Source organism: Somniosus microcephalus, unplaced genomic scaffold (assembly GCF_052327205.1).
Source record: "Somniosus microcephalus isolate GS21.2 unplaced genomic scaffold, FLI_Smic_1.0 unresolved_chr8, whole genome shotgun sequence".
Lineage (NCBI taxonomy): Eukaryota > Metazoa > Chordata > Chondrichthyes > Squaliformes > Somniosidae > Somniosus > Somniosus microcephalus.
In genome coordinates, this window is record NW_028225186.1 from 39,905,462 (window position 1) to 39,931,565 (window position 26,104).

Here is a 26,104-nt window from a genome sequence, read left to right on the forward strand (position 1 = left end):
GATGTGTTTGCTATGAAATGAATTGTTAAAAAAATTAGCCTGCATTGGCCGGGAATCGAACCCGGGTCTCCCGCGTGGCAGGCGAGAATTCTACCCCTGAACCACCAATGCACGCCGACTTAATCGATTCTATTTTCTGGTAGCTACAATTTATTTTTGACTTTTGTTAATACAAGCGGGGACACTGCGTTAACATAAAAAGCAATATGCAGCAGATACTGCATCTGGAATTGTTGATTAAATGCTGGAAACACTTCGAAGGTCCTGGAAGATATGTGGACAGAGAAACACAGGGTTAACCTCTCAGGTGCATGAGCTCTCGGTAGAGCTAAGATTTTGCACTTTTCTACGTCCCGTGGGAGTTTCCTTCCAACGTTGTTTAGCTGCTCAAATATTACATAATTAAGAAACTAACCTTCCCCAAAAGAAAAAATAGGAGCAGGATTGGGCCATTCGGCCCCTCGAGCCCGCCATTTAAAAAGTTCGTGGCTGATGAGATCTTCGACACAACGCAACTTTGCCGCCCGTTCCCCATAACCTTTGACTCCCCTGTCGCTGAAATATATGTCTATCAGACATCCAGAACCCGTTTGAAGTCTTACAGTGTGGCCCGAGGGATAGTGTGGAGAAGCTGGGATTGCTTTCCTCTGGAGGCTAAGAGGAAATTTAATAGAAGCTTGCAAAATTACAATGGGTTTTGATAGAGGAAATAAAGACAGACGCTTTCCAATGGCAGGAGGGATGGTAACCAGAGGTAGAATTGTCTTATGCAGCGAATGTTAAGGCCTCATGAATATCAGGATAAGTTATCACGGCCCAGTTACTCTGTCATTCGAGTCTTGCACACGTTGCTAATGTGGCATTTTTCACACTGGCAATGAGTTGACTGATAGCCGTGCTGTGATCAGCTAAGTTTGTTAGGGAGATGCAGTCGGCAAAATAATACATGGAAGACGGATAATAACCGTGACTGTTCTGACACTGTGAGGCAAGGAGGCGAATGCTGCACCTCGGTACCGAATGATGCGCTGCTGACTGTTGAGGCAACAGCAGCGGTGTGGAAATTTGAAAGGTTGATGAGGTGCAAGCATTGTTTCGCGCGGGTGCTTTGATTGCTGGCATTTCAAACAGCCAGAAAACGCACTGGTTCCCTGATCGGGACTCGAACCCGGGCCGCGGCGGTGAAAGCGCCGAATCCTATCCACTAGACCACCAGGGAAGCTGTGAGAAGCGGCCTGCCAGCAAGCAGAACAAGGCAGTCTTTCCTCCTTGCTGCTTTGAAATTCAGGTCACTTTCACGCCAGGCAAACTTTTCGTACAAGATGACATTTTTTAGGCGAGATCACAAAGGACATGTTCAGGAAACCACAGCATCAAGTGCGTGTAGGCGTCCACCTGAAATCTATTTGCTTCTGTGCTTTTCTCAGAGATACACAGTCAGAGAAAAGCCGTCGGGATATTGAATAATCAGCACCAAAATATCAAGGACAATACAGAGGAAACAGTAATGCACTGCTTGAGACAAAGACTCAAACATATGCACGAACACAGATGTGTGCTCACTTTGTGTGAGTATGTCTCAGATATCCATATGATTCATGGAGGCGTGCAGTACAGTGTGAGGCCATTCGGCCAATCGTGCCAGTGCTGTCCACTTGAAAGATCAGACGTGCTTTCTCCCGCTGTTATCTGCATTTCCCTGTCCTCTCTCGTTCCGCAGTGCCCCGCACAAAAGAGAAACAGAAGGAGAACACTATGCTAACGAGGAATTGATGCAGGAGGTTTTTATGCAGTTCCTCACCGTTTCAAATTGTTTTAGGTTCAATATTTCGCTGTTGATCTTTTCCAAGGAGCGCTTTAAGGTGCTGCCAAAACGTTTAAAATTGGGGATGTTAAAATTCCTTCCCGTCGGGGAATTTCACCCCGGTCTCCCGCGTGACAGGCGGGGATACTCACAACGAGACTAACGAGGAAGTGAGCAATGCAATGTCTGTCAGAGTAAGAATCGAGCCTGTTACACAGGAACAGGATGCCATTCAGCCCCTCAAAGCTGTTGCACAGGAACAGAACATTCATACCCTTGATCCACTTGCACAGTTACAGCTAATGAATTATTTATGCTCATGTGATGTGTTTGCTATGAAATGAATTGTTAAAAAAAATAGCCTGCATTGGCCGGGAATCGAACCCGGGTCTCCCGCGTGGCAGGCGAGAATTCTACCCCTGAACCACCAATGCACGCCGACTTAATCGATTCTATTTTCTGGTAGCTACAATTTATTTTTGACTTTTGTTAATACAAGCGGGGACACTGCGTTAACATAAAAAGCAATATGCAGCAGATACTGCATCTGGAATTGTTGATTAAATGCTGGAAACACTTCGAAGGTCCTGGAAGATATGTGGACAGAGAAACACAGGGTTAACCTCTCAGGTGCATGAGCTCTCGGTAGAGCTAAGGTTTTGCACTTTTCTACGTCCCGTGGGAGTTTCCTTCCAACGTTGTTTAGCTGCTCAAATATTACATAATTAAGAAACTAACCTTCCCCAAAAGAAAAAATAGGAGCAGGATTGGGCCATTCGGCCCCTCGAGCCCGCCATTTAAAAAGTTCGTGGCTGATGAGATCTTCGACACAACGCAACTTTGCCGCCCGTTCCCCATAACCTTTGACTCCCCTGTCGCTGAAATATATGTCTATCAGACATCCAGAACCCGTTTGAAGTCTTACAGTGTGGCCCGAGGGATAGTGTGGAGAAGCTGGGATTGCTTTCCTCTGGAGGCTAAGAGGAAATTTAATAGAGTCTTGCAAAATTACAATGGGTTTTGATAGAGGAAATAAAGACAAACGTTTTCCAATGGCAGGAGGGAAGGTAACCAGAGGTAGAATTGTCTTATGCAGCGAATGTTAAGGCCTCATGAATATCAGGATAAGTTATGACGGCCCAGTAACTCTGTCATTCGAGTCTTGCACACGTTGCTAATGTGGCATTTTTCACACTGGCAATGAGTTGACTGATAGCCGTGCTGTGATCAGCTAAGTTTGTTAGGGAGATGCAGTCGGCAAAATAATACATGGAAGACGGATAATAACCGTGACTGTTCTGACATAAATGTGGGCATTTAAAGTGTCTTGTTCCCAACGTCATTTCCTGCTGACTTTGAAACAGCAGGCATTTTTTGAAGGCAAGGAAGCGAATGCTGCACCTCGGTACCGAATGATGCGCTGCTGACTGTTGAGGCAACAGCAGCGGTGTGGAAAATTGAAAGGTTGATGAGGTGCAAGCATTGTTTCGCGCGGGTGCTTTGATTGCTGGCATTTCAAACAGCCAGAAAACGCACTGGTTCCCTGACCGGGAATCGAACCCGGGCCGCGGCGGTGAAAGCGCCGAATCCTATCCACTAGACCACCAGGGAAGCTGTGAGAAGCGGCCTGCCAGCAAGCAGAACAAGGCAGTCTTTCCTCCTTGCTGCTTTGAAATTCAGGTCACTTTCACGCCAGGCAAACTTTTCGTACAAGATGACATTTTTTAGGCGAGATCACAAAGGACATGTTCTGGAAACCACAGCATCAAGTGCGTGTAGGCGTCCACCTGAAATCTATTTGCTTCTGTGCTTTTCTCAGAGATACACAGTCAGAGAAAAGCCGTCGGGATATTGAATAATCAGCACCAAAATATCAAGGACAATACAGAGGAAACAGTAATGCACTGCTTGAGACAAAGACTCAAACATATGCACGAACACAGATGTGTGCTCACTTTGTGTGAGTATGTCTCAGATATCCATATGATTCATGGAGGCGTGCAGTACAGTGTGAGGCCATTCGGCCAATCGTGCCAGTGCTGTCCACTTGAAAGATCAGACGTGCTTTCTCCCGCTGTTATCTGCATTTCCCTGTCCTCTCTCGTTCCGCAGTGCCCCGCACAAAAGACAAACAGAAGGAGAACACTATGCTAACGAGGAATTGATGCAGGAGGTTTTTATGCAGTTCCTCACCGTTTAAAATTGTTTTAGGTTCAATATTTCGCTGTTGATCTTTTCCAAGGAGCGCTTTAAGGTGCTGCCAAAACGTTTAAAATTGGGGATGTTAAAATTCCTTCCCGTCGGGGAATTTCACCCCGGTCTCCCGCGTGACAGGCGGGGATACTCACAACGAGACTAACGAGGAAGTGAGCAATGCAATGTCTGTCAGAGTAAGAATCGAGCCTGTTACACAGGAACAGGATGCCATTCAGCCCCTCAAAGCTGTTGCACAGGAACAGGAGCAGAACATTCATACCCTTGATCCACTTGCACAGGTACAGCTAATGAATTATTTATGCTCATGTGATGTGTTTGCTATGAAATGAATTGTTAAAAAAATTAGCCTGCATTGGCCGGGAATCGAACCCGGGTCTCCCGCGTGGCAGGCGAGAATTCTACCCCTGAACCACCAATGCACGCCGACTTACTCGATTCTATTTTCTGGTAGCTACAATTTATTTTTGACTTTTGTTAATACAAGCGGGGACACTGCGTTAACATAAAAAGCAGTATGCAGCAGATACTGCATCTGGAATTGTTGATTAAATGCTGGAAACACTTCGAAGGTCCTGGAAGATATGTGGACAGAGAAACACAGGGTTAACCTCTCAGGTGCATGAGCTCTCGGTAGAGCTAAGATTTTGCACTTTTCTACGTCCCGTGGGAGTTTCCTTCCAACGTTGTTTAGCTGCTCAAATATTACATAATTAAGAAACTAACCTTCCCCAAAAGAAAAAATAGGAGCAGGATTGGGCCATTCGGCCCCTCGAGCCCGCCATTTAAAAAGTTCGTGGCTGATGAGATCTTCGACACAACGCAACTTTGCCGCCCGTTCCCCATAACCTTTGACTCCCCTGTCGCTGAAATATATGTCTATCAGACATCCAGAACCCGTTTGAAGTCTTACAGTGTGGCCCGAGGGATAGTGTGGAGAAGCTGGGATTGCTTTCCTCTGGAGGCTAAGAGGAAATTTAATAGAGGCTTGCAAAATTACACTGGGTATTGATAGAGGAAATAAAGACAAACGCTTTCCAATGGCAGGAGGGATGGTAACCAAAGGTAGAATTGTCTTATGCAGCGAATGTTGAGGCCTCATGAATATCAGGATAAGTTATCACGGCCCAGTAACTCTGTCATTTGAGTCTTGCACACGTTGCTAATGTGGCATTTTTCACACTGGCAATGAGTTGACTGATAGCCGTGCTGTGATCAGCTAAGTTTGTTAGGGAGATGCAGTCGGCAAAATAATACATGGAAGACGGATAATAACCGTGACTGTTCTGACACTGTGAGGCAAGGAGGCGAATGCTGCACCTCGGTACCGAATGATGCGCTGCTGACTGTTGAGGCAACAGCAGCGGTGTGGAAAATTGAAAGGTTGATGAGGTGCAAGCATTGTTTCGCGCGGGTGCTTTGATTGCTGGCATTTCAAACAGCCAGAAAACGCACTGGTTCCCTGACCGGGAATCGAACCCGGGCCGCGGCGCTGAAAGCGCCGAATCCTATCCACTAGACCACCAGGGAAGCTGTGAGAAGCGGCCTGCCAGCAAGCAGAACAAGGCAGTCTTTCCTCCTTGCTGCTTTGAAATTCAGGTCACTTTCACGCCAGGCAAACTTTTCGTACAAGATGACATTTTTTAGGCGAGATCACAAAGGACATGTTCAGGAAACCACAGCATCAAGTGCGTGTAGGCGTCCACCTGAAATCTATTTGCTTATGTGCTTTTCTCAGAGATACACAGTCAGAGAAAAGCCGTCGGGATATTGAATAATCAGCACCAAAATATCAAGGACAATACAGAGGAAACAGTAATGCACTGCTTGAGACAACGACTCAAACATATGCACGAACACAGATGTGTGCTCACTTTGTGTGAGTATGTCTCAGATATCCATATGATTCATGGAGGCGTGCAGTACAGTGTGAGGCCATTCGGCCAATCGTGCCAGTGCTGTCCACTTGAAAGATCAGACGTGCTTTCTCCCGCTGTTATCTGCATTTCCCTGTCCTCTCTCGTTCCGCAGTGCCCCGCACAAAAGACAAACAGAAGGAGAACACTATGCTAACGAGGAATTGATGCAGGAGATTTTTATGCAGTTCCTCACCGTTTAAAATTGTTTTAGGTTCAATCTTTCGCTGTTGATCTTTTGCAAGGAGCGCTTTAAGGTGCTGCCAAAACGTTAAAAATTGGGGATGTTAAAATTCCTTCCCGTCGGGGAATTTCACCCCGGTCTCCCGCGTGACAGGCGGGGATACTCACAACGAGACTAACGAGGAAGTGAGCAATGCAATGTCTGTCAGAGTAAGAATCGAGCCTGTTACACAGGAACAGGATGCCATTCAGCCCCTCAAAGCTGTTGCACAGGAACAGGAGCAGAACATTCATACCCTTGATCCACTTGCACAGGTACAGCTAATAAATTATTTATGCTCATGTGATGTGTTTGCTATGAAATGAATTGTTAAAAAAATTAGCCTGCATTGGCCGGGAATCGAACCCGGGTCTCCCGCGTGGCAGGCGAGAATTCTACCCCTGAACCACCAATGCACTCCGACTTAATCGATTCTATTTTCTGGTAGCTACAATTTATTTTTGACTTTTGTTAATACAAGCGGGGACACTGCGTTAACATAAAAAGCAATATGCAGCAGATACTGCATCTGGAATTGTTGATTAAATGCTGGAAACACTTCGAAGGTCCTGGAAGATCTGTGGACAGAGAAACACAGGGTTAACCTCTCAGCTGCATGAGCTCTCGGTAGAGCTAAGATTTTGCACTTTTCTACGTCCCGTGGGAGTTTCCTTCCAACGTTGTTTAGTTGCTCAAAAATTACATAATTAAGAAACTAACCTTCCCCAAAAGAAAAAATAGGAGCAGGATTGGGCCATTCGGTCCCTCGAGCCCGCCACTTAAAAACTTCGTGGCTGATGAGATCTTCGACACAACGCAACTTTGCCGCCCGTTCCCCATAACCTTTGACTCCCCTGTAGCTGAAATATATGTCTATCAGACATACAGAACCCGTTTGACGTCTTACAGTGTGGCCCGAGGGATAGTGTGGAGAAGCTGGGATTGCTTTCCTCTGGAGGCTAAGAGGAAATTTAATAGAAGCTTGCAAAATTACAATGGGTTTTGATAGAGGAAATAAAGACAGACGCTTTCCAATGGCAGGAGGGATGGTAACCAGAGGTAGAATTGTCTTATGCAGCGAATGTTAAGGCCTCATGAATATCAGGATAAGTTATCACGGCCCAGTTACTCTGTCATTCGAGTCTTGCACACGTTGCTAATGTGGCATTTTTCACACTGGCAATGAGTTGACTGATAGCCGTGCTGTGATCAGCTAAGTTTGTTAGGGAGATGCAGTCGGCAAAATAATACATGGAAGACGGATAATAACCGTGACTGTTCTGACACTGTGAGGCAAGGAGGCGAATGCTGCACCTCGGTACCGAATGATGCGCTGCTGACTGTTGAGGCAACAGCAGCGGTGTGGAAATTTGAAAGGTTGATGAGGTGCAAGCATTGTTTCGCGGGGGTGCTTTGATTGCTGGCATTTCAAACAGCCAGAAAACGCACTGGTTCCCTGATCGGGACTCGAACCCGGGCCGCGGCGGTGAAAGCGCCGAATCCTATCCACTAGACCACCAGGGAAGCTGTGAGAAGCGGCCTGCCAGCAAGCAGAACAAGGCAGTCTTTCCTCCTTGCTGCTTTGAAATTCAGGTCACTTTCACGCCAGGCAAACTTTTCGTACAAGATGACATTTTTTAGGCGAGATCACAAAGGACATGTTCAGGAAACCACAGCATCAAGTGCGTGTAGGCGTCCACCTGAAATCTATTTGCTTCTGTGCTTTTCTCAGAGATACACAGTCAGAGAAAAGCCGTCGGGATATTGAATAATCAGCACCAAAATATCAAGGACAATACAGAGGAAACAGTAATGCACTGCTTGAGACAAAGACTCAAACATATGCACGAACACAGATGTGTGCTCACTTTGTGTGAGTATGTCTCAGATATCCATATGATTCATGGAGGCGTGCAGTACAGTGTGAGGCCATTCGGCCAATCGTGCCAGTGCTGTCCACTTGAAAGATCAGACGTGCTTTCTCCCGCTGTTATCTGCATTTCCCTGTCCTCTCTCGTTCCGCAGTGCCCCGCACAAAAGAGAAACAGAAGGAGAACACTATGCTAACGAGGAATTGATGCAGGAGGTTTTTATGCAGTTCCTCACCGTTTCAAATTGTTTTAGGTTCAATATTTCGCTGTTGATCTTTTCCAAGGAGCGCTTTAAGGTGCTGCCAAAACGTTTAAAATTGGGGATGTTAAAATTCCTTCCCGTCGGGGAATTTCACCCCGGTCTCCCGCGTGACAGGCGGGGATACTCACAACGAGACTAACGAGGAAGTGAGCAATGCAATGTCTGTCAGAGTAAGAATCGAGCCTGTTACACAGGAACAGGATGCCATTCAGCCCCTCAAAGCTGTTGCACAGGAACAGAACATTCATACCCTTGATCCACTTGCACAGTTACAGCTAATGAATTATTTATGCTCATGTGATGTGTTTGCTATGAAATGAATTGTTAAAAAAAATAGCCTGCATTGGCCGGGAATCGAACCCGGGTCTCCCGCGTGGCAGGCGAGAATTCTACCCCTGAACCACCAATGCACGCCGACTTAATCGATTCTATTTTCTGGTAGCTACAATTTATTTTTGACTTTTGTTAATACAAGCGGGGACACTGCGTTAACATAAAAAGCAATATGCAGCAGATACTGCATCTGGAATTGTTGATTAAATGCTGGAAACACTTCGAAGGTCCTGGAAGATATGTGGACAGAGAAACACAGGGTTAACCTCTCAGGTGCATGAGCTCTCGGTAGAGCTAAGGTTTTGCACTTTTCTACGTCCCGTGGGAGTTTCCTTCCAACGTTGTTTAGCTGCTCAAATATTACATAATTAAGAAACTAACCTTCCCCAAAAGAAAAAATAGGAGCAGGATTGGGCCATTCGGCCCCTCGAGCCCGCCATTTAAAAAGTTCGTGGCTGATGAGATCTTCGACACAACGCAACTTTGCCGCCCGTTCCCCATAACCTTTGACTCCCCTGTCGCTGAAATATATGTCTATCAGACATCCAGAACCCGTTTGAAGTCTTACAGTGTGGCCCGAGGGATAGTGTGGAGAAGCTGGGATTGCTTTCCTCTGGAGGCTAAGAGGAAATTTAATAGAGTCTTGCAAAATTACAATGGGTTTTGATAGAGGAAATAAAGACAAACGTTTTCCAATGGCAGGAGGGAAGGTAACCAGAGGTAGAATTGTCTTATGCAGCGAATGTTAAGGCCTCATGAATATCAGGATAAGTTATGACGGCCCAGTAACTCTGTCATTCGAGTCTTGCACACGTTGCTAATGTGGCATTTTTCACACTGGCAATGAGTTGACTGATAGCCGTGCTGTGATCAGCTAAGTTTGTTAGGGAGATGCAGTCGGCAAAATAATACATGGAAGACGGATAATAACCGTGACTGTTCTGACATAAATGTGGGCATTTAAAGTGTCTTGTTCCCAACGTCATTTCCTGCTGACTTTGAAACAGCAGGCATTTTTTGAAGGCAAGGAAGCGAATGCTGCACCTCGGTACCGAATGATGCGCTGCTGACTGTTGAGGCAACAGCAGCGGTGTGGAAAATTGAAAGGTTGATGAGGTGCAAGCATTGTTTCGCGCGGGTGCTTTGATTGCTGGCATTTCAAACAGCCAGAAAACGCACTGGTTCCCTGACCGGGAATCGAACCCAGGCCGCGGCGGTGAAAGCGCCGAATCCTATCCACTAGACCACCAGGGAAGCTGTGAGAAGCGGCCTGCCAGCAAGCAGAAAAAGGCAGTCTTTCCTCCTTGCTGCTTTGAAATTCAGGTCACTTTCACGCCAGGCAAACTTTTCGTACAAGATGACATTTTTTAGGCGAGATCACAAAGGACATGTTCAGGAAACCACAGCATCAAGTGCGTGTAGGCGTCCACCTGAAATCTATTTGCTTCTGTGCTTTTCTCAGAGATACACAGTCAGAGAAAAGCCGTCGGGATATTGAATAATCAGCACCAAAATATCAAGGACAAGACAAAGGAAACAGTAATGCACTGCTTGAGACAAAGACTCAAACATATGCACGAACACAGATGTGTGCTCACTTTGTGTGAGTATGTCTCAGATATCGATATGATTCATGGAGGCGTGCAGTACAGTGTGAGGCCATTCGGCCAATCGTGCCAGTGCTGTCCACTTGAAAGATCAGACGTGCTTTCTCCCGCTGTTATCTGCATTTCCCTGTCCTCTCTCGTTCCGCAGTGCCCCGCACAAAAGACAAACAGAAGGAGAACACTATGCTAACGAGGAATTGATGCAGGAGGTTTTTATGCAGTTCCTCACCGTTTAAAATTGTTTTAGGTTCAATATTTCGCTGTTGATCTTTTCCAAGGAGCGCTTTAAGGTGCTGCCAAAACGTTTAAAATTGGGGATGTTAAAATTCCTTCCCGTCGGGGAATTTCACCCCGGTCTCCCGCGTGACAGGCGGGGATACTCACAACGAGACTAACGAGGAAGTGAGCAATGCAATGTCTGTCAGAGTAAGAATCGAGCCTGTTACACAGGAACAGGATGCCATTCAGCCCCTCAAAGCTGTTGCACAGGAACAGGAGCAGAACATTCATACCCTTGATCCACTTGCACAGGTACAGCTAATGAATTATTTATGCTCATGTGATGTGTTTGCTATGAAATGAATTGTTAAAAAAATTAGCCTGCATTGGCCGGGAATCGAACCCGGGTCTCCCGCGTGGCAGGCGAGAATTCTACCCCTGAACCACCAATGCACGCCGACTTAATCGATTCTATTTTCTGGTAGCTACAATTTATTTTTGACTTTTGTTAATACAAGCGGGGACACTGCGTTAACATAAAAAGCAATATGCAGCAGATACTGCATCTGGAATTGTTGATTAAATGCTGGAAACACTTCGAAGGTCCTGGAAGATATGTGGACAGAGAAACACAGGGTTAACCTCTCAGGTGCATGAGCTCTCGGTAGAGCTAAGATTTTGCACTTTTCTACGTCCCGTGGGAGTTTCCTTCCAACGTTGTTTAGCTGCTCAAATATTACATAATTAAGAAACTAACCTTCCCCAAAAGAAAAAATAGGAGCAGGATTGGGCCATTCGGCCCCTCGAGCCCGCCATTTAAAAAGTTCGTGGCTGATGAGATCTTCGACACAACGCAACTTTGCCGCCCGTTCCCCATAACCTTTGACTCCCCTGTCGCTGAAATATATGTCTATCAGACATCCAGAACCCGTTTGAAGTCTTACAGTGTGGCCCGAGGGATAGTGTGGAGAAGCTGGGATTGCTTTCCTCTGGAGGCTAAGAGGAAATTTAATAGAGGCTTGCAAAATTACACTGGGTATTGATAGAGGAAATAAAGACAAACGCTTTCCAATGGCAGGAGGGATGGTAACCAAAGGTAGAATTGTCTTATGCAGCGAATGTTAATGCCTCATGAATATCAGGATAAGTTATCACGGCCCAGTAACTCTGTCATTCGAGTCTTGCACACGTTGCTAATGTGGCATTTTTCACACTGGCAATGAGTTGACTGATAGCCGTGCTGTGATCAGCTAAGTTTGTTAGGGAGATGCAGTCGGCAAAATAATACATGGAAGACGGATAATCACCGTGACTGTTCTGACACTGTGAGGCACGGAAGCGAATGCTGCACCTCGGTACCGAATGATGCGCTGCTGACTGTTGAGGCAACAGCAGCGGTGTGGAAAATTGAAAGGTTGATGAGGTGCAAGCATTGTTTCGCGCGGGTGCTTTGATTGCTGGCATTTCAAACAGCCAGAAAACGCACTGGTTCCCTGACCGGGAATCGAACTCGGGCCGCGGCGGTGAAAGCGCCGAATCCTATCCACTAGACCACCAGGGAAGCTGTGAGAAGCGGCCTGCCAGCAAGCAGAACAAGGCAGTCTTTCCTCCTTGCTGCTTTGAAATTCAGGTCACTTTCACGCCAGGCAAACTTTTCGTACAAGATGACATTTTTTAGGCGAGATCACAAAGGACATGTTCAGGAAACCACAGCATCAAGTGCGTGTAGGCGTCCACCTGAAATCTATTTGCTTCTGTGCTTTTCTCAGAGATACACAGTCAGAGAAAAGCCGTCGGGATATTGAATAATCAGCACCAAAATATCAAGGACAATACAGAGGAAACAGTAATGCACTGCTTGAGACAAAGACTCAAACACATGCACGAACACAGATGTGTGCTCACTTTGTGTGAGTATGTCTCAGATATCCATATGATTCATGGAGGCGTGCAGTACAGTGTGAGGCCATTCGGCCAATCGTGCCAGTGCTGTCCACTTGAAAGATCAGACGTGCTTTCTCCCGCTGTTATCTGCATTTCCCTGTCCTCTCTCGTTCCGCAGTGCCCCGCACAAAAGACAAACAGAAGGAGAACACTATGCTAACGAGGAATTGATGCAGGAGGTTTTTATGCAGTTCCTCACCGTTTAAAATTGTTTTAGCTTCAATCTTTCGCTGTTGATCTTTTCCAAGGAGCGCTTTAAGGTGCTGCCAAAACGTTTAATATTGGGGTTGTTAAAATTCCTTCCCGTCGGGGAATTTCACCCCGGTCTCCCGCGTGACAGGCGGGGATACTCACAACGAGACTAACGAGGAAGTGAGCAATGCAATGTCTGTCAGAGTAAGAATCGAGCCTGTTACACAGGAACAGGATGCCATTCAGCCCCTCAAAGCTGTTGCACAGGAACAGGAGCAGAACATTCATACCCTTGATCCACTTGCACAGGTACAGCTAATAAATTATTTATGCTCATGTGATGTGTTTGCTATGAAATGAGTTGTTAAAAAAATTAGCCTGCATTGGCCGGGAATCGAACCCGGGTCTCCCGCGTGGCAGGCGAGAATTCTACCCCTGAACCACCAATGCACGCCGACTTAATCGATTCTATTTTCTGGTAGCTACAATTTATTTTTGACTTTTGTTAATACAAGCGGGGACACTGCGTTAACATAAAAAGCAATATGCAGCAGATACTGCATCTGGAATAGTTGATTAAATGCTGGAAACACTTCGAAGGTCCTGGAAGATATGTGGACAGAGAAACACAGGGTTAACCTCTCAGGTGCATGAGCTCTCGGCAGAGCTAAGATTTTGCACTTTTCTACGTCCCGTGGGAGTTTCCTTCCAACGTTGTTTAGCTGCTCAAATATTACATAATTAAGAAACTAACCTTCCCCAAAAGAAAAAATAGGAGCAGGATTGGGCCATTCGGCCCCTCGAGCCCGCCATTTAAAAAGTTCGTGGCTGATGAGATCTTCGACACAACGCAACTTTGCCGCCCGTTCCCCATAACCTTTGACTCCCCTGTAGCTGAAATATATGTCTCTCAGACATACAGAACCCGTTTGAAGTCTTACAGTGTGGCCCGAGGGATAGTGTGGAGAAGCTGCGATTGCTTTCCTCTGGAGGCTAAGAGGAAATTTAATAGAGGCTTGCAAAATTACAATGGGTTTTGATAGAGGAAATAAAGACAAACGCTTTCCAATGGCAGGAGGGATGGTAACCAAAGGTAGAATTGTCTTATGCAGCGAATGTTAAGGCCTCATGAATATCAGGATAAGTTATCACGGCCCAGTTACTCTGTCATTCGAGTCTTGCACACGTTGCTAATGTGGCATTTTTCACACTGGCAATGAGTTGACTGATAGCCGTGCTGTGATCAGCTAAGTTTGTTAGGGAGATGCAGTCGGCAAAATAATACATGGAAGACGGATAATAACCGTGACTGTTCTGACATAAATGTGGGCATTTAAAGTGTCTTGTTCCCAACGTCATTTCCTGCTGACTTTGAGACAGCAGGCATTTTTTGAAGGCAAGGAAGCGAATGCTGCACCTCGGTACCGAATGATGCGCTGCTGACTGTTGAGGCAACAGCAGCGGTGTGGAAAATTGAAAGGTTGATGAGGTGCAAGCATTGTTTCGCGCGGGTGCTTTGATTGCTGGCATTTCAAACAGCCAGAAAACGCACTGGTTCCCTGACCGGGAATCGAACCCGGGCCGCGGCGGTGAAAGCGCCGAATCCTATCCACTAGACCACCAGGGAAGCTGTGAGAAGCGGCCTGCCAGCAAGCAGAACAAGGCAGTCTTTCCTCCTTGCTGCTTTGAAATTCAGGTCACTTTCACGCCAGGCAAACTTTTCGTACAAGATGACATTTTTTAGGCGAGATCACAAAGGACATGTTCAGGAAACCACAGCATCAAGTGCGTGTAGGCGTCCACCTGAAATCTATTTGCTTCTGTGCTTTTCTCAGAGATACACAGTCAGAGAAAAGCCGTCGGGATATTGAATAATCAGCACCAAAATATCAAGGACAATCCAGAGGAAACAGTAATGCACTGCTTGAGACAAAGACTCAAACACATGCACGAACACAGATGTGTGCTCACTTTGTGTGAATATGTCTCAGATATCCATATGATTCATGGAGGCGTGCAGTACAGTGTGAGGCCATTCGGCCAATCGTGCCAGTGCTGTCCACTTGAAAGATCAGACGTGCTTTCTCCCGCTGTTATCTGCATTTCCCTGTCCTCTCTCGTTCCGCAGTGCCCCGCACAAAAGACAAACAGAAGGAGAACACTATGCTAACGAGGAATTGATGCAGGAGGTTTTTATGCAGTTCCTCACCGTTTAAAATTGTTTTAGGTTCAATCTTTCGCTGTTGATCTTTTCCAAGGAGCGCTTTAAGGTGCTGCCAAAACGTTTAAAATTGGGGTTGTTAAAATTCCTTCCCGTCGGGGAATTTCACCCCGGTCTCCCGCGTGACAGGCGGGGATACTCACAACGAGACTAACGAGGAAGTGAGCAATGCAATGTCTGTCAGAGTAAGAATCGAGCCTGTTACACAGGAACAGGATGCCATTCAGCCCCTCAAAGCTGTTGCACAGGAACAGGAGCAGAACATTCATACCCTTGATCCACTTGCACAGGTACAGCTAATAAATTATTTATGCTCATGTGATGTGTTTGCTATGAAATGAATTGTTAGAAAAATTAGCCTGCATTGGCCGGGAATCGAACCCGGGTCTCCCGCGTGGCAGGCGAGAATTCTACCCCTGAACCACCAATGCACGCCGACTTAATCGATTCTATTTTCTGGTAGCTACAATTTATTTTTGACTTTTGTTAATACAAGCGGGGACACTGCGTTAACATAAAAAGCAATATACAGCAGATACTGCATCTGGAATTGTTGATTAAATGCTGGAAACACTTCGAAGGTCCTGGAAGATATGTGGACAGATAAAAACAGGGTTAACCTCTCAGGTGCATGAGCTCTCGGCAGAGCTAAGATTTTGCACTTTTCTACGTCCCGTGGGAGTTTCCTTCCAACGTTGTTTAGCTGCTCAAATATTACATAATTAAGAAACTAACCTTCCCCAAAAGAAAAAATAGGAGCAGGATTGGGCCATTCGGCCCCTCGAGCCCGCCATTTAAAAAGTTCGTGGCTGATGAGATCTTCGACACAACGCAACTTTGCCGCCCGTTCCCCATAACCTTTGACTCCCCTGTAGCTGAAATATATGTCTATCAGACATACAGAACTCGTTTGAAGTCTTACAGTGTGGCCCGAGGGATAGTGTGGAGAAGCTGGGATTGCTTTCCTCTGGAGGCTAAGAGGAAATTTAATAGAGGCTTGCAAAATTACAATGGGTTTTGATAGAGGAAATAAAGACAAACGCTTTCCAATGGCAGGAGGGATAAAGGGGAAAGTTTTGGCGTGGATAGGGAACTGGCTGTCAGATAGAAAACAGAGAGTTGGAATAAACGGCTCATTTTCTGAATGGCAGGCAGTAACAAGTGGGGTACCACAGGGATCTGTCCTGGGCCCCCAGCTGTTCACAATTTACATTAATGACCTGGATCAGGGAGTCGGATGCAGCATTTCCAAATTTGCAGACGACACTAAACTAGGAGGGGGGGTGGGCTCAGAGGAAGAGACCAGGAAGCTCCAGAGCGATTTGGACAGACTGGGCGATTGGGCGGATAAATGGCAGATGCACTATAATGTGGACAAGTGCGAAGTTATCCACCTTGGGTGCAGGAACGGGAGGGCAAATTATTATTTAAATGGCAATAGATTGGGAGAGGGGGAAGTACAGAGAGACCTGGGTGTTCTTGTACACCAGTCACTGAAGGCGAGCATGCAGGTGCAACAGGCGGTCAAGAAGGCAAACGGTATGCTGGCCTTCATAGCAAAAGGGTTAGAATACAGGAACAGGGATACCTTGCTGCAGCTGTACAGGGCACTGGTGAGACCACACCTCGAGTACTGTGTACAGTTTTGGTCGCCTCATCTGAGGAAGGATGTTCTTGCCATGGAGGGGGTGCAGCGGCGATTCACCAGGCTAATACCAGGAATGGCGGGAATGACCTATGAGGAGAGACTATGTAGTTTAGGGATGTACACACTGGAGTTTAGAAGATTGAGAGGGGACCTCATAGAAGTGTATAAAATTCTGACAGGTCTAGACAGACTGGATGCAGAAGGAATGTTTCCCTTGGCGGGTGAGAACAGAACTAGAGGACATAATTTAAGGATAAGGGCTAAACCATTTAGGACAGAGATGAGGGGGAATTTCTTCACTCAGAGAGTGGTGAACCTGTGGAACTCATTGCCACAGAGGGCAGTGTACGCCAGCTCATTAAATATATTTAAGAGGGAATTAGATATATTTCTACGGGCAAAAGGGGTTAAGGGTTACGGAGAGAAGGCGGGGACGGGATACTGAATTAAAGGATCAGCCATGATCTCATCGAATGGCGGAGCAGGCACGAAGGGCCGAATGGCCTACTCCTGCTCCTATCTTCTATGTATCTATGTATCTATGTAACCAAAGGTAGAATTGTCTTATGCAGCGAATGTTAAGGCCTCATGAATATCAGGATAAGTTATCACGGCCCAGTTACTCTGTCATTCGAGTCTTGCACACGTTGCTAATGTGGCATTTTTCACACTGGCAATGAGTTGACTGATAGCCGTGCTGTGATCAGCTAAGTTTGTTAGGGAGATGCAGTCGGCAAAATAATACATGGAAGACGGATAATAACCGTGACTGTTCTGACATAAATGTGGGCATTTAAAGTGTCTTGTTCCCAACGTCATTTCCTGCTGACTTTGAGACAGCAGGCATTTTTTGAAGGCAAGGAAGCGAATGCTGCACCTCGGTACCGAATGATGCGCTGCTGACTGTTGAGGCAACAGCAGCGGTGTGGAAAATTGAAAGGTTGATGAGGTGCAAGCATTGTTTCGCGCGGGTGCTTTGATTGCTGGCATTTCAAACAGCCAGAAAACGCACTGGTTCCCTGACCGGGAATCGAACCCGGGCCGCGGCGGTGAAAGCGCCGAATCCTATCCACTAGATCACCAGGGAAGCTGTGAAAAGCGGCCTGCCAGCAAGCAGAACAAGGCAGTATTTCCTCCTTGCTGCTTTGAAATTCAGGTCACTTTCACGCCAGGCTAACTTTTCGTACAAGATGTCATTTTTTAGGCGAGATCACAAAGGACATGTTCAGGAAACCACAGCATCAAGTGCGTGTAGGCGTCCACCTGAAATCTATTTGCTTCTGTGCTTTTCTCAGAGATACACAGTCAGAGAAAAGCCGTCGGGATATTGAATAATCAGCACCAAAATATCAAGGACAATACAGAGGAAACAGTAATGCACTGCTTGAGACAAAGACTCAAACATATGCACGAACACAGATGTGTGCTCACTTTGTGTGAGTATGTCTCAGATATCCATATGATTCATGGAGGCGTGCAGTACAGTATGAGGCCATTCGGCCAATCGTGCCAGTGCTGTCCACTTGAAAGATCAGACGTGCTTTCTCCCGCTGTTATCTGCATTTCCCTGTCCTCTCTCGTTCCGCAGTGCCCCGCACAAAAGACAAACAGAAGGACAACACTATGCTAACGAGGAATTGATGCAGGAGGTTTTTATGCAGTTCCTCACCGTTTAAAATTGTTTTAGGTTCAATCTTTCGCTGTTGATCTTTTCCAAGGAGCGCTTTAAGGTGCTGCCAAAACGTTTAAAATTGGGGATGTTAAAATTCCTTCCCGTCGGGGAATTTCACCCCGGTCTCCCGCGTGACAGGCGGGGATACTCACAACGAGACTAACGAGGAAGTGAGCAATGCAATGTCTGTCAGAGTAAGAATCGAGCCTGTTACACAGGAACAGGATGCCATTCAGCCCCTCAAAGCTGTTGCACAGGAACAGGAGCAGAACATTCATACCCTTGATCCACTTGCACAGGTACAGCTAATAAACTATTTATGCTCATGTGATGTGTTTGCTATGAAATGAATTGTTAAAAAAATTAGCCTGCATTGGCCGGGAATCGAACCCGGGTCTCCCACGTGGCAGGCGAGAATTCTACCCCTGAACCACCAATGCACGCCGACTTAATCGATTCTATTTTCTGGTAGCTACAATTTATTTTTGACTTTTGTTAATACAAGCGGGGACACTGCGTTAACATAAAAAGCAATATGCAGCAGATACTGCATCTGGAATTGTTGATTAAATGCTGGAAACACTTCGAAGATCCTGGAAGATATGTGGACAGAGAAACACAGGGTTAACCTCTCAGGTGCATGAGCTCTCGGCAGAGCTAAGATTTTGCACTTTTCTACGTCCCGTGGGAGTTTCCTTCCAACGTTGTTTAGCTGCTCAAATATTACATAATTAAGAAACTAACCTTCCCCAAAAGAAAAAATAGGAGCAGGATTGGGCCATTCGGCCCCTCGAGCCCGCCATTTAAAAAGTTCGTGGCTGATGAGATCTTCGACACAACGCAACTTTGCCGCCCGTTCCCCATAACCTTTGACTCCCCTGTAGCTGAAATATATGTCTATCAGACATACAGAACCCGTTTGAAGTCTTACAGTGTGGCCCGAGGGATAGTGTGGAGAAGCTGGGATTGCTTTCCTCTGGAGGCTAAGAGGAAATTTAATAGAGGCTTGCAAAATTACAATGGGTTTTGATAGAGGAAATAAAGACAAACGCTTTCCAATGGCAGGAGGGATGGTAACCAAAGGTAGAATTGTCTTATGCAGCGAATGTTAAGGCCTCATGAATATCAGGATAAGTTATCACGGCCCAGTTACTCTGTCATTCGAGTCTTGCACACGTTGCTAATGTGGCATTTTTCACACTGGCAATGAGTTGACTGATAGCCGTGCTGTGATCAGCTAAGTTTGTTAGGGAGATGCAGTCGGCAAAATAATACATGGAAGACGGATAATAACCGTGACTGTTCTGACATAAATGTGGGCATTTAAAGTGTCTTGTTCCCAACGTCATTTCCTGCTGACTTTGAGACAGCAGGCATTTTTTGAAGGCAAGGAAGCGAATGCTGCACCTCGGTACCGAATGATGCGCTGCTGACTGTTGAGGCAACAGCAGCGGTGTGGAAAATTGAAAGGTTGATGAGGTGCAAGCATTGTTTCGCGCGGGTGCTTTGATTGCTGGCATTTCAAACAGCCAGAAAACGCACTGGTTCCCTGACCGGGAATCGAACCCGGGCCGCGGCGGTGAAAGCGCCGAATCCTATCCACTAGATCACCAGGGAAGCTGTGAAAAGCGGCCTGCCAGCAAGCAGAACAAGGCAGTATTTCCTCCTTGCTGCTTTGAAATTCAGGTCACTTTCACGCCAGGCAAACTTTTCGTACAAGATGACATTTTTTAGGCGAGATCACAAAGGACATGTTCAGGAAACCACAGCATCAAGTGCGTGTAGGCGTCCACCTGAAATCTATTTGCTTCTGTGCTTTTCTCAGAGATACACTGTCAGAGAAAAGCCGTCGGGATATTGAATAATCAGCACCAAAATATCAAGGACAATACAGAGGAAACAGTAATGCACTGCTTGAGACAAAGACTCAAACATATGCACGAACACAGATGTGTGCTCACTTTGTGTGAGTATGTCTCAGATATCCATATGATTCATGGAGGCTTGCAGTACAGTATGAGGCCATTCGGCCAATCGTGCCAGTGCTGTCCACTTGAAAGATCAGACGTGCTTTCTCCCGCTGTTATCTGCATTTCCCTGTCCTCTCTCGTTCCGCAGTGCCCCGCACAAAAGACAAACAGAAGGACAACACTATGCTAACGAGGAATTGATGCAGGAGGTTTTTATGCAGTTCCTCACCGTTTAAAATTGTTTTAGGTTCAATCTTTCGCTGTTGATCTTTTCCAAGGAGCGCTTTAAGGTGCTGCCAAAACGTTTAAAATTGGGGATGTTAAAATTCCTTCCCGTCGGGGAATTTCACCCCGGTCTCCCGCGTGACAGGCGGGGATACTCACAACGAGACTAACGAGGAAGTGAGCAATGCAATGTCTGTCAGAGTAAGAATCGAGCCTGTTACACAGGAACAGGATGCCATTCAGCCCCTCAAAGCTGTTGCACAGGAACAGGAGCAGAACATTCATACCCTTGATCCACTTGCACAGGTACAGCTAATAAATTATTTATGCTCATGTGATGTGTTTGCTATGAAATGAATTGTTAAAAAAATTAGCCTGCATTGGCCGGGAATCGAACCCGGGTCTCCCACGTGGCAGGCGAGAATTCTACCCCTGAACCACCAATGCACGCCGACTTAATCGATTCTATTTTCTGGTAGCTACAATTTATTTTTGACTTTTGTTAATACAAGCGGGGACACTGCGTTAACATAAAAAGCAATATGCAGCAGATACTGCATCTGGAATTGTTGATTAAATGCTGGAAACACTTCGAAGGTCCTGGAAGATATGTGGACAGAGAAACACAGGGTTAACCTCTCAGGTGCATGAGCTCTCGGCAGAGCTAAGATTTTGCACTTTTCTACGTCCCGTGGGAGTTTCCTTCCAACGTTGTTTAGCTGCTCAAATATTACATAATTAAGAAACTAACCTTCCCCAAAAGAAAAAATAGGAGCAGGATTGGGCCATTCGGCCCCTCGAGCCCGCCATTTAAAAAGTTCGTGGCTGATGAGATCTTCGACACAACGCAACTTTGCCGCCCGTTCCCCATAACCTTTGACTCCCCTGTAGCTGAAATATATGTCTATCAGACATACAGAACCCGTTTGAAGTCTTACAGTGTGGCCCGAGGGATAGTGTGGAGAAGCTGGGATTGCTTTCCTCTGGAGGCTAAGAGGAAATTTAATAGAGGCTTGCAAAATTACAATGGGTTTTGATAGAGGAAATAAAGACAAACGCTTTCCAATGGCAGGAGGGATAGTAACCAAAGGTAGAATTGTCTTATGCAGCGAATGTTAAGGCCTCATGAATATCAGGATAAGTTATCACGGCCCAGTTACTCTGTCATTCGAGTCTTGCACACGTTGCTAATGTGGCATTTTTCACACTGGCAATGAGTTGACTGATAGCCGTGCTGTGATCAGCTAAGTTTGTTAGGGAGATGCAGTCGGCAAAATAATACATGGAAGACGGATAATAACCGTGACTGTTCTGACATAAATGTGGGCATTTAAAGTGTCTTGTTCCCAACGTCATTTCCTGCTGACTTTGAGACAGCAGGCATTTTTTGAAGGCAAGGAAGCGAATGCTGCACCTCGGTACCGAATGATGCGCTGCTGACTGTTGAGGCAACAGCAGCGGTGTGGAAAATTGAAAGGTTGATGAGGTGCAAGCATTGTTTCGCGCGGGTGCTTTGATTGCTGGCATTTCAAACAGCCAGAAAACGCACTGGTTCCCTGACCGGGAATCGAACCCGGGCCGCGGCGGTGAAAGCGCCGAATCCTATCCACTAGATCACCAGGGAAGCTGTGAAAAGCGGCCTGCCAGCAAGCAGAACAAGGCAGTATTTCCTCCTTGCTGCTTTGAAATTCAGGTCACTTTCACGCCAGGCAAACTTTTCGTACAAGATGACATTTTTTAGGCGAGATCACAAAGGACATGTTCAGGAAACCACAGCATCAAGTGCGTGTAGGCGTCCACCTGAAATCTATTTGCTTCTGTGCTTTTCTCAGAGATACACTGTCAGAGAAAAGCCGTCGGGATATTGAATAATCAGCACCAAAATATCAAGGACAATACAGAGGAAACAGTAATGCACTGCTTGAGACAAAGACTCAAACATATGCACGAACACAGATGTGTGCTCACTTTGTGTGAGTATGTCTCAGATATCCATATGATTCATGGAGGCGTGCAGTACAGTGTGAGGCCATTCGGCCAATCGTGCCAGTGCTGTCCACTTGAAATATCAGACGTGCTTTCTCCCGCTGTTATCTGCATTTCCCTGTCCTCTCTCGTTCCGCAGTGCCCCGCACAAAAGACAAACAGAAGGAGAACACTATGCTAACGAGGAATTGATGCAGGAGGTTTTTATGCAGTTCCTCACCGTTTAAAATTGTTTTAGGTTCAATCTTTCGCTGTTGATCTTTTCCAAGGAGCGCTTTAAGGTGCTGCCAAAACGTTTAAAATTGGGGATGTTAAAATTCCTTCCCGTCGGGGAATTTCACCCCGGTCTCCCGCGTGACAGGCGGGGATACTCACAACGAGACTAACGAGGAAGTGAGCAATGCAATGTCTGTCAGAGTAAGAATCGAGCCTGTTACACAGGAACAGGATGCCATTCAGCCCCTCAAAGCTGTTGCACAGGAACAGGAGCAGAACATTCATACCCTTGATCCACTTGCACAGGTACAGCTAATAAATTATTTATGCTCATGTGATGTGTTTGCTATGAAATGAATTGTTAAAAAAATTAGCCTGCATTGGCCGGGAATCGAACCCGGGTCTCCAACGTGGCAGGCGAGAATTCTACCCCTGAACCACCAATGCACGCCGACTTAATCGATTCTATTTTCTGGTAGCTACAATTTATTTTTGACTTTTGTTAATACAAGCGGGGACACTGCGTTAACATAAAAAGCAATATGCAGCAGATACTGCATCTGGAATTGTTGATTAAATGCTGGAAACACTTCGAAGGTCCTGGAAGATATGTGGACAGAGAAACACAGGGTTAACCTCTCAGGTGCATGAGCTCTCGGCAGAGCTAAGATTTTGCACTTTTCTACGTCCCGTGGGAGTTTCCTTCCAACGTTGTTTAGCTGCTCAAATATTACATAATTAAGAAACTAACCTTCCCCAAAAGAAAAAATAGGAGCAGGATTGGGCCATTCGGCCCCTCGAGCCCGCCATTTAAAAAGTTCGTGGCTGATGAGATCTTCGACACAACGCAACTTTGCCGCCCGTTCCCCATAACCTTTGACTCCCCTGTAGCTGAAATATATGTCTATCAGACATACAGAACCCGTTTGAAGTCTTACAGTGTGGCCCGAGGGATAGTGTGGAGAAGCTGGGATTGCTTTCCTCTGGAGGCTAAGAGGAAATTTAATAGAGGCTTGCAAAATTACAATGGGTTTTGATAGAGGAAATAAAGACAAACGCTTTCCAATGGCAGGAGGGATGGTAACCAAAGGTAGAATTGTCTTATGCAGCGAATGTTAAGGCCTCATGAATATCAGGATAAGTTATCACGGCCCAGTTACTCTGTCATTCGAGTCTTGCACACGTTGCTAATGTGGCATTTTTCACACTGGCAATGAGTTGACTGATAGCCGTGCTGTGATCAGCTAAGTTTGTTAGGGAGATGCAGTCGGCAAAATAATACATGGAAGACGGATAATAACCGTGACTGTTCTGACATAAATGTGGGCATTTAAAGTGTCTTGTTCCCAACGTCATTTCCTGCTGACTTTGAGACAGCAGGCATTTTTTGAAGGCAAGGAAGCGAATGCTGCACCTCGGTACCGAATGATGCGCTGCTGACTGTTGAGGCAACAGCAGCGGTGTGGAAAATTGAAAGGTTGATGAGGTGCAAGCATTGTTTCGCGCGGGTGCTTTGATTGCTGGCATTTCAAACAGCCAGAAAACGCACTGGTTCCCTGACCGGGAATCGAACCCGGGCCGCGGCGGTGAAAGCGCCGAATCCTATCCACTAGATCACCAGGGAAGCTGTGAAAAGCGGCCTGCCAGCAAGCAGAACAAGGCAGTATTTCCTCCTTGCTGCTTTGAAATTCAGGTCACTTTCACGCCAGGCAAACTTTTCGTACAAGATGACATTTTTTAGGCGAGATCACAAAGGACATGTTCAGGAAACCACAGCATCAAGTGCGTGTAGGCGTCCACCTGAAATCTATTTGCTTCTGTGCTTTTCTCAGAGATACACTGTCAGAGAAAAGCCGTCGGGATATTGAATAATCAGCACCAAAATATCAAGGACAATACAGAGGAAACAGTAATGCACTGCTTGAGACAAAGACTCAAACATATGCACGAACACAGATGTGTGCTCACTTTGTGTGAGTATGTCTCAGATATCCATATGATTCATGGAGGCGTGCAGTACAGTATGAGGCCATTCGGCCAATCGTGCCAGTGCTGTCCACTTGAAAGATCAGACGTGCTTTCTCCCGCTGTTATCTGCATTTCCCTGTCCTCTCTCGTTCCGCAGTGCCCCGCACAAAAGACAAACAGAAGGAGAACACTATGCTAACGAGGAATTGATGCAGGAGGTTTTTATGCAGTTCCTCACCGTTTAAAATTGTTTTAGGTTCAATCTTTCGCTGTTGATCTTTTCCAAGGAGCGCTTTAAGGTGCTGCCAAAACGTTTAAAATTGGGGATGTTAAAATTCCTTCCCGTCGGGGAATTTCACCCCGGTCTCCCGCGTGACAGGCGGGGATACTCACAACGAGACTAACGAGGAAGTGAGCAATGCAATGTCTGTCAGAGTAAGAATCGAGCCTGTTACACAGGAACAGGATGCCATTCAGCCCCTCAAAGCTGTTGCACAGGAACAGGAGCAGAACATTCATACCCTTGATCCACTTGCACAGGTACAGCTAATAAATTATTTATGCTCATGTGATGTGTTTGCTATGAAATGAATTGTTAAAAAAATTAGCCTGCATTGGCCGGGAATCGAACCCGGGTCTCCCGCGTGGCAGGTGAGAATTCTAGCCCTGAACCACCAATGCACGCCGACTTAATCGATTTTATTTTCTGGTAGCTACAATTTATTTTTGACTTTTGTTAAAACAAGCGGGGACACTGCGTTAACATAAAAAGCAATATGCAGCAGATACTGCATCTGGAATTGTTGATTAAATGCTGGAAACACTTCGAAGGTCCTGGAAGATCTGTGGACAGAGAAACACAGGGTTAACCTCTCAGGTGCATGAGCTCTCGGTAGAGCTAAGATTTTGCACTTTTCTACGTCCCGTGGGAGTTTCCTTCCAACGTTGTTTAGCTGCTCAAATATTACATAATTAAGAAACTAACCTTCCCCAAAAGAAAAAATAGGAGCAGGATTGGGCCATTCGGCCCCTCGAGCCCGCCATTTAAAAAGTTCGTGGCTGATGAGATCTTCGACACAACGCAACTTTGCCGCCCGTTCCCCATAACCTTTGACTCCCCTGTAGCTGAAATATATGTCTATCAGACATACAGAACCCGTTTGACGTCTTACAGTGTGGCCCGAGGGATAGTGTGGAGAAGCTGGGATTGCTTTCCTCTGGAGACTAAGAGGAAATTTAATAGAGGCTTGCAAAATTACAATGGATTTTGATAGAGGAAATAAAGACAAACGCTTTCCAATGTCAGGAGGGATGGTAACCAAAGGTAGAATTGTCTTATGCAGCGAACGTTAAGGCCTCATGAATATCAGGATAAGTTATCACGGCCCAGTTACTCTGTCATTCGAGTCTTGCACACGTTGCTAATGTGGCATTTTTCACACTGGCAATGAGTTGACTGATAGCCGTGCTGTGATCAGCTAAGTTTGTTAGGGAGATGCAGTCGGCAAAATAATACATGGAAGACGGATAATAACCGTAACTGTTCTGACATAAATGTGGGCATTTAAAGTGTCTTGTTCCCAACGTCATTTCCTGCTGACTTTGAAACAGCA

At 46.1% G+C, this 26,104-nt stretch overlaps 10 non-coding genes across 10 annotated transcripts; all 10 read right to left on the bottom strand.

Moving 5' to 3' along the window:
• Nucleotides 1-40: 40 nt before the first annotated feature.
• On the bottom strand, nt 41-111 carry trnag-gcc (transfer RNA glycine (anticodon GCC)). The gene has a single exon. It is a non-coding gene; the product is annotated as a tRNA-Gly (tRNA).
• Nucleotides 112-2,167: 2,056 nt separating this feature from the next.
• trnag-gcc (transfer RNA glycine (anticodon GCC)) lies at nt 2,168-2,238 on the bottom strand. Its single transcript has one exon. It is a non-coding gene; the product is annotated as a tRNA-Gly (tRNA).
• Nucleotides 2,239-3,343: 1,105 nt separating this feature from the next.
• On the bottom strand, nt 3,344-3,415 carry trnae-uuc (transfer RNA glutamic acid (anticodon UUC)). The gene has a single exon. It is a non-coding gene; the product is annotated as a tRNA-Glu (tRNA).
• A 954-nt stretch (nt 3,416-4,369) lies between these two features.
• trnag-gcc (transfer RNA glycine (anticodon GCC)) lies at nt 4,370-4,440 on the bottom strand. Its single transcript has one exon. It is a non-coding gene; the product is annotated as a tRNA-Gly (tRNA).
• A 2,062-nt stretch (nt 4,441-6,502) lies between these two features.
• trnag-gcc (transfer RNA glycine (anticodon GCC)) lies at nt 6,503-6,573 on the bottom strand. The gene has a single exon. It is a non-coding gene; the product is annotated as a tRNA-Gly (tRNA).
• A 2,056-nt stretch (nt 6,574-8,629) lies between these two features.
• Nucleotides 8,630-8,700, bottom strand: trnag-gcc (transfer RNA glycine (anticodon GCC)). The gene has a single exon. It is a non-coding gene; the product is annotated as a tRNA-Gly (tRNA).
• A 2,131-nt stretch (nt 8,701-10,831) lies between these two features.
• Nucleotides 10,832-10,902, bottom strand: trnag-gcc (transfer RNA glycine (anticodon GCC)). The gene has a single exon. It is a non-coding gene; the product is annotated as a tRNA-Gly (tRNA).
• Nucleotides 10,903-12,964: 2,062 nt separating this feature from the next.
• trnag-gcc (transfer RNA glycine (anticodon GCC)) lies at nt 12,965-13,035 on the bottom strand. The gene has a single exon. It is a non-coding gene; the product is annotated as a tRNA-Gly (tRNA).
• Nucleotides 13,036-14,140: 1,105 nt separating this feature from the next.
• On the bottom strand, nt 14,141-14,212 carry trnae-uuc (transfer RNA glutamic acid (anticodon UUC)). Its single transcript has one exon. It is a non-coding gene; the product is annotated as a tRNA-Glu (tRNA).
• A 954-nt stretch (nt 14,213-15,166) lies between these two features.
• Nucleotides 15,167-15,237, bottom strand: trnag-gcc (transfer RNA glycine (anticodon GCC)). Its single transcript has one exon. It is a non-coding gene; the product is annotated as a tRNA-Gly (tRNA).
• Between the last annotated feature and the right edge of the window lie 10,867 nt (nt 15,238-26,104).